Source organism: Rhamphochromis longiceps, linkage group LG2 (assembly GCF_057381845.1).
Source record: "Rhamphochromis longiceps isolate RC_006_pf linkage group LG2, R_longiceps_female_GT1.1, whole genome shotgun sequence".
NCBI classification, from domain to species: domain Eukaryota; kingdom Metazoa; phylum Chordata; class Actinopteri; order Cichliformes; family Cichlidae; genus Rhamphochromis; species Rhamphochromis longiceps.
In genome coordinates, this window is record NC_140558.1 from 16,943,152 (window position 1) to 16,950,584 (window position 7,433).

Genomic DNA, 7,433 nt, shown 5'->3' on the forward strand with positions numbered 1-7,433 from the left:
TGAATCCTCAATGGAGTGTGCTAGCTGGTTGTCATCTTCTGTGGCATTGAAGACTGTTTCCCCAAGATTAGTCACTGTCAATGCATTTTGAATGTCTCTATTGGGTGGGGTTCTCTTTTTCTCATCTTTGCCATTAGGATTTTCTTTCACCTTTATCTTATTCTCACACGTGGCAAAGTGACTTGGTCTGCCATTTTCCAGGATGCAGGTTTTCATAGCACTCACTGTAGTCGTGTTGTGTGCACCTCCTATGCACACCTCTCCAACTATGACCCACCCTAGGTCTAAGCGTTGTGCATATGGGGCGTTTAGTGGACCATTATACTGGTCTCGAACCTTATGCGCTCTTATAATGTCTCTTCCCAATAGAAGAAGAATGTCTGCTTCTGGGTCAAGTGGTGGAAGCTTATCTGCCACTCTTTTAAGATGATGGTGGTGACATGCAGCTTCGGGTGTGGGTATCTCTGACCTGTTATTTGGGATATCATTGCACTCTATAAGTGCAGGCAAAGGCATGGTAACTTTCCCGTCCAACGATTCTATCATAAAACTGTGGGCTCTTCTCCCAGATGCTTCTATGACACCTGCACAGGTTTTCAGTGTGTATGGCATGGTTGCTCCCTTGAGACCAAACATGTCAAAAAACTCAGATCTGGCCAGTGAAACATTACTTTGGTCATCTAAAATGACATACATCTTCTGCCATTGCTCTTGGTGGCCATTTGGATACACATTCACCAGACAGATCTTTGAGCAGGATTTCCCTTGAAACCCATCCCCACATACCTGGGTACATCTGGATGTGACACTCTGTGCCTCTGTGTCCGACCTCTCCCCGCCATTCTCTGTCGAGGAAGTAGGAACTGCATCTGAGCGCGAAGCTGGTCCGGGGTGCCGAGCGGAAATGTGTTTATCACTGTCACATTCCTCGCATTTTACGGTGGCCTCACAAGATTTGGCTTGATGAGTCGTAGAGGCGCAGCAGCGAAAACATATATTGTTTTCTTTTAAGAACCTTTTCCTCTCTTCCAAGAGCAGTTTTCGAAAACCTCTGCATTTTTGAAGAGAATGAGGCTTGTGGTGCATGGGGCATAGCTTCTCTGGATTTCCTATTTTGGGCTCTGAAGCCATGCATATGTTCGTCTTGTGCACGGAGACAGGTCTCGCTTGATTTGACTTCTCTTTTCTGTAAGAATTAGTGAAAAGATCTGGATAGTTAAAACTGGGATCATTTCTCTCTTCAGCCTCTCTGCAGATGAATTCTTTGAAGTAGGAGAAAGGAGGAAAGGCAGCATGATGATCTCTTTTGTATTTGCACCCGTGTGACAGCCACTTGTCTTGGAGATAAAAAGGGAGCTTTTCCACAATTGGCTGCACACCTCTTGATGTATCAAGATAGGCTAGACCTGGCAGGTAACCCTCTCGTTTAGCAACGTCGAGTTCAGTAAGCAAGTCAGCCAGTTCTTGTAGTTTTTGACTCTCTCTGTTGTGGATCTTGGGAAAACTCTCAAGTTTACAAAAGAGAGCTCTTTCTATCACCTCTGGAGCACCATATTTTTTATTTAGTCTTTCCCAGATCATTCTAAGTCCCACATTAGGCTGTCTGATATTCACAGACCGTATTCTGATTGCATGCCCACCAGATTCTTTACCCAGCCATTTGATAAGCAGATCCATTTCTTCACTTGCTGATAGACTCAGACTTTCGATTGTGTTGATGAACGTTTCTCTCCAGGCTTCATAGTGTTCGGGTAAGTCATCAAACTTTGTTAGGCCTGAGGAAACCAGCTGGGATTTAGCAAGGAACTTGGCAAGATCTGTAGATGAGTCATTATTGTGGGAGCTGTTTAGATGTGGTCGATTGTCGGGCAGTACCCTGTGCTGATAGCGCTCATCTTCTTGCTGTGGGAAGTTCATATGGAGTGGCTGAGCATTATTTGGAGGGAAGCTGGCTCCATTGTCGATGAGCTGGGGCTGTGCATTCTGATTGTAGCTTGGAAATGGAGTGGATGTTGGCGGTAAAGTCGAATCATTCTCTACTTTGGGTTCTTGTGGGAATTGATCTTTTGTGTGCTGTGTAACATAGTGATCAGTCCTTTTCAATGCACTCTCTGGCAAGGGCAGAAAGTCAAATTCTTTGTTGTTGGATTCATTCACGTCTCCTGCAGCTGCCTCCAACACCTCAGCTTCAGCTTGGGCAGCCTCAGCTTCTTTCTGTAGACTAATATAATCTATCTTGGCTTCTAGTCTGGCCTTTTCGACTCTCAGTTCGCCTTCCTTTTCCGTGAACGCTAGTCTGGTTTTCGCCGCTTCTGCTTTGGCTCGCGCCCTGGCTGCTTCATAGCTTACTCTGGAGCTTGTTGATGAGCGTGAAGAGCGTGACCTCTTTGAGCTGTGGCATGAATAAATAGACCCCGATTCAACTTCATCTCGTGAGCCTTCAGCTCTATCTTCCTTTAAAGCTTGTGCTGAGGCGCTTGTGGCTTCCATTGCAGTGTGATGCAGACTGACAATCCTTCACTCTTCTTAACTTCCACGTTGAGTGGTCATCCTTTTACTATGCTGTCCTCACTAAAGTTTGTTGCAGGCAACGTAATTTCAGCTATACAGCTAGCTTAACAATCTTTATTCCCAGCACTTCATCCTCCAAGAAACAGGCCGCTTGTTGTGTTTGGCAGGATTTAATGATGAAAATAAATTCTCTCTCTCTCTTTTTTTTGTAAAACTGTACAAAGAAAAGGAATACAAAATACACAATGAAGACATGTTCCATTACACTGGGAGAATAACATTGTTCTAGTGAAAAACACACGACCACAGATAAAGCATCTGCTGACAAAATACAAGCATCTACCTGCCTCCATATGATTTAACTCAAAACAGCGTCAAAACTTACTAATACACATTAAATGTATAGGAACTTACGGATGAAGCCGATATTGTGGACTTTAACACCAGGATTGCAGAGATTGCCATCAGATTACAAATGCTGTCACTGCAGCAGCTAAAGAGCACACAACTTCCTGTATATCACTTCCTCTACAAAAAAGACATTCTGCTTAGTTACCACTAGGTGGTAGTAACACTTCTTAAACAACTATAATATGTCCGTTCCATGACACATGTATTTTTTTAAACGCTCTGGAACAGCATCCTTCACTCTTCTTCTCATTCATGTGCTACACTGAGACCAGGCTGACAGCTGATCTTCTTGAGAACATCTTCCATGTGCAATTTGGTCCACCTGGCAGCTCTAGGCGTCAAGAGGAGACGAGTACTAAGCTACTGGCAAGACTATCTGCTTTCTGTAGAAGGTATTAAATTTGGTTGAAAAGGTTGAAATGAGTACATTTATGTCAGCAAAGTGTAATGGCACCTTTTTCCTGTTTATTATCATTAGAAATAACTTTTATTCTCTTTACATTTTCAGAGAGAAATGGAAGTCTGTCTCTTGAAGACATCCTTATGTTTGCAACTGGACTGAGAGAAATTCCTCCTGCAGCAATTCAGCCAAAGCCACAACTTCTTTTCCAGACCACTTCACGCTTCCCTGTAGTAGATGTCTGTGCAAATACTATCAAAATCCCAGTGCTACACAGTTATGAGGACTTCCAAGAAGCCATAGATTATGGCATCCAGAACTCTCCTGGGTTTGGGCTTCCCTAAGGTCCAAGTCCTTTTGCTTTTAAGCCACATTTATGGTTTTAGCAAACATTTGAAGTTTGTGATTTTAAAATCTGAAAATTTTGTTTCTAATAATTTCTAATAATTTGTGTAAATCACATAAAGTTTAATGCATCGCAGAAAGTTCAATCAGGTTTTGGAATTTCAAAAGCATAGTATCATAGTGGGACAGTTGAACAAGTTAGACATATTTCACTGTGTTAAGAAATTGCCAATGTAACAAAATAAAACATTTCTGAAGTATTCTAATGTACTGAGACACGCTAGTATAAAAACACAGGGGAAAAAATCTGATAAATTCAGTTAAAAGGCTTTATTTAATCAAACACTTCTGTGTTTGATTACATTTTTTTGTAAGATATGCAAGTTGTTCTTGGAGTTAAAAAAAGAAATAGGAAAAACCCACATAAATACAGGTCTCGCTGAATGCTTTTGTAAACCTTTGTTTGTAAAACAGATCTCCAAATTAATCAACGTGTTTGTTACAACACCTAATTAAAAGGAACAAGTTATTTTGTACAGTATGGTCTTTTGATTTCTTCAGGTCGAAAGCGTACACACTGAAAAGTTGACGGTAGTGAAACTATTTATATAAAAACTATGGTACTATTTTTTTCAATACTCATTAAAGTTGGTTTGTGACAATTAGTGTCAGTGGTAATTGTACCCACATCTAGCAGATGATTTTACATTGACTTCTAAAGTCCAGTCATATTTTTGAGTGTTATATAATTTTCAACTGCAGTAGTCCAGTTGACTGGTCGAGGGAGCTCACTCTGTCTTTCCAAGTTTGTGAAATGAACCTGGAGATTGTCGTCCCCACATAGACTGTACTGAGCAGGTAGAATGTCATCAAACTGGTGCAGGATGTCTTGAGGCACTTGGAATCCACACTCTCTTCCACCATACCTTAGGTCAGTCAGAAAAATGAACAAATTCAGTCACTTCTCCAGGTACTATCCTTCAAGGTTACAGCAAAAGCGCAAAGTCAATCTTATAATTAAAAGTCAGTTCTGGAAATTGTGATTTTAAAGAATCTTAATTATGCATATATCTACATTTGTCATTTTTAGCCAAGATGTGATCCAAAGTTAAAATATGATTGTCTAACATTTTTTTTTTTTTTTTGGAAAAAAATATAAAAATAAAAAGTATGTGCATGAAGTCAGAGAACAGAACTAATGGCAAAACACAAGTGGCAGCTTTAATTTCTATTCAGCAAAAAGGTGAAAACAACAAAATACACTATTCAATTGCTAAAGTGTGTGTAATACCTGCTGTGAGTAACAGTTAGGGAAAATTGTTAAACCTAAATGACATACTGCTTACTTAACTCAAGTGGTTAGGTCAAGAAAGAAAAGAGTGCACATAATCGATGGACTGTTCCTGAACCATTTTATAAATGAACAAAAGGTTTAATAACAGCAAGCTGGACAGGTATCCTGCACATACAATACACTATACTGAGGAAGAAAAATTTTAGTAAAACTATGAAATAAAATACATGGACTAAATACATACCTATGAGGCAGGTGATACATGGCTTCTGGTTTACCAGATGGACAACAAGATTGGCGCACAGGTCGGATGGTGTGAGTGTTCCAGAGATCTCTGTACTCGTCAAGCTCTTTTTGCAAGACATTGAGGAAGACATATCGTAGAAGGCATTTATGTTCATGACTGCCGTTGAAAAGATGCCTCTCCCTCAGGTCACTGAAGAGTTCAATCCAGAACTGAGTTCTAATGGTGGAATGACAAGGCATATAAAATTTAATAACACAAGTAATTCAATGTAATTGTCCTCTTTAAAAAAATAGTCGTAATCTTAAGAATATTGAAATGTGTGCAATTTCGTTCAAAGAAAAGCTTATTCACATGTTCTGAAGTGTTTCATCAATGCACTGCAGGAAGAAAAAAGCAACTTCACACAAATAACAAAATTTAACAAAATGATTAATCCTTCTGTTATTCCTGCATTTGGCGGTTGAACTTAAGAAAAGTTGTAATATACAGGTCTGTCCATATAAATGTACTATTTTGTTTCTACATGAACACTGAAGCTGTTATCACTTGTTAGATACCACACAGAAATCCAAAAGCTAGTGAAAACATCAGTATTTTTTTTTTGGCACACAAAGTCGAAGAAATGTCTGAAACGAATGACCTCCTCTAACAAATTTCTGTCATGTTGGATCAATGTTCTTATATTACTCATATTACAGTTCTCAAATTTGAAGAAACCCTTGTTCTTTTATTTATATGACTCCCTACAGGTAAACTATTTGATCTAGATGTTAGTTTGGTACTACGTAGGCACACAAATTTGAATAAATTTTACTCAATTTTAAATACATCAATCTTCATAATTCATAATAATTTATTAAAATGTTGAATGTCAGTTTGTTTGTTGTTTTTTATAGTTCCTTTTTAGGACTTTTGTGGAATGTCTGAGTAGGAGTTTCTTTTTGAGTGTGTTGTTTTAATACAAACAAATGTCACTGGTATACCAAACCATTTATTATATTTTTTGAAGCAGTTGTGCATCACATGAGAAAAATGTGTAGGTGACTATGTTTTTCTTTGTTTGTTTGTGACTGTAATTTAATATTTGAGTATAAAACCCCACCCACAAAAAAAAGTATATCGCTGACCACGAAACACCTTCAGAACCATTCAATTTTAGTTTCAGAATATATTTTAAAAGCCATGTACCTTTGCTTTCTGAACGAAGACCACCAACTTTCAATCCGTTGATTTGTAGTTGAGGTACCATACATATGACTGTGGGCTCCTGCAAGTTCATCTCCATGGTCTGATCTTAAAGCACAGTGAATGGCTGCCATTGTGCCATTTTCTGTGCCACAGTCTGTACGAAGGCATGCTGGAAGTTGACCAAACCGTGACAAGCACTCCATATAATATTTTGCAATGATACCTGGGTCATTATTTGAGCTGCCACAGCTGAGCCACATAACTTTCCTTGAAAATCCATCGACACATGCACTAATAGCAACACCAAAGGGCTTCAGCTTATTATAACCATCCACATGCCACACTTGATTTGGTCCTTCTGAAAAATATCCTCTTCGAACAAACCTGCGTTTACAGCGACGCTTAACACCATATGGATCTAGTCTTGAGAGTATGTGCATTACATCATTTCTTTTAACTTTCAGATTATACTTTTGTCGCAGTGTCTGACACATGGATCTGTAACCCAGAAGCTGACCTGAGCCTCTCAGTTCTTGTGTAACAGTGGAAATGACAATGTCAGTGGGAGTAAAGTCTGTCCTTCTAGTCATTCCAGCATCTTTTAGCCTCCTCTTTAATGTTCTCAGACTCATACAAATATTATGCTTGTTTTCAGGAAAATCCAGGATCACTTCATATGTATGGCCCTCAGAGAAATACTTATTGATGATGTCTGTGACTGAGACTGGGCCTAAGGTTGAAGAGAAAACATGAAAAGATAATTACGACCGCAGGAATCCACAAATGCACTTAATAAGTGTTTTTAAAAAAAATACCACATCTGAAACAAGTCTCAATAAACATGACTCAAGTATTTAATCTTCTTGATGTGTGCTTAAATAAAGGCCAGCAAAAGCTCAAAGAACATGGACCAGGATTCAGGACTTATCACTCTCATTAAGACCTCTATGCTGACAACTCAAAATGAGCAAAATTAGAGAAGTTAGAAGAATTTCGTCACTGTGTACATATGCCCTATTAAGTCATAAACTAGTTTT

The 7,433-nt window shown here is 39.1% G+C and overlaps 1 long non-coding RNA gene across 1 annotated transcript; it reads right to left on the reverse strand.

Annotated features, from left to right (window-relative positions):
- Nucleotides 1-3,911: 3,911 nt before the first annotated feature.
- Nucleotides 3,912-6,533, reverse strand: LOC146677109 (uncharacterized). Its single transcript, XR_014907477.1, has 3 exons — nucleotides 6,397-6,533; nucleotides 5,206-5,424; nucleotides 3,912-4,593 (listed from the first exon to the last, which is right to left on the reverse strand). It is a non-coding gene; the product is annotated as an uncharacterized LOC146677109 (long non-coding RNA).
- Nucleotides 6,534-7,433: the final 900 nt, after the last annotated feature.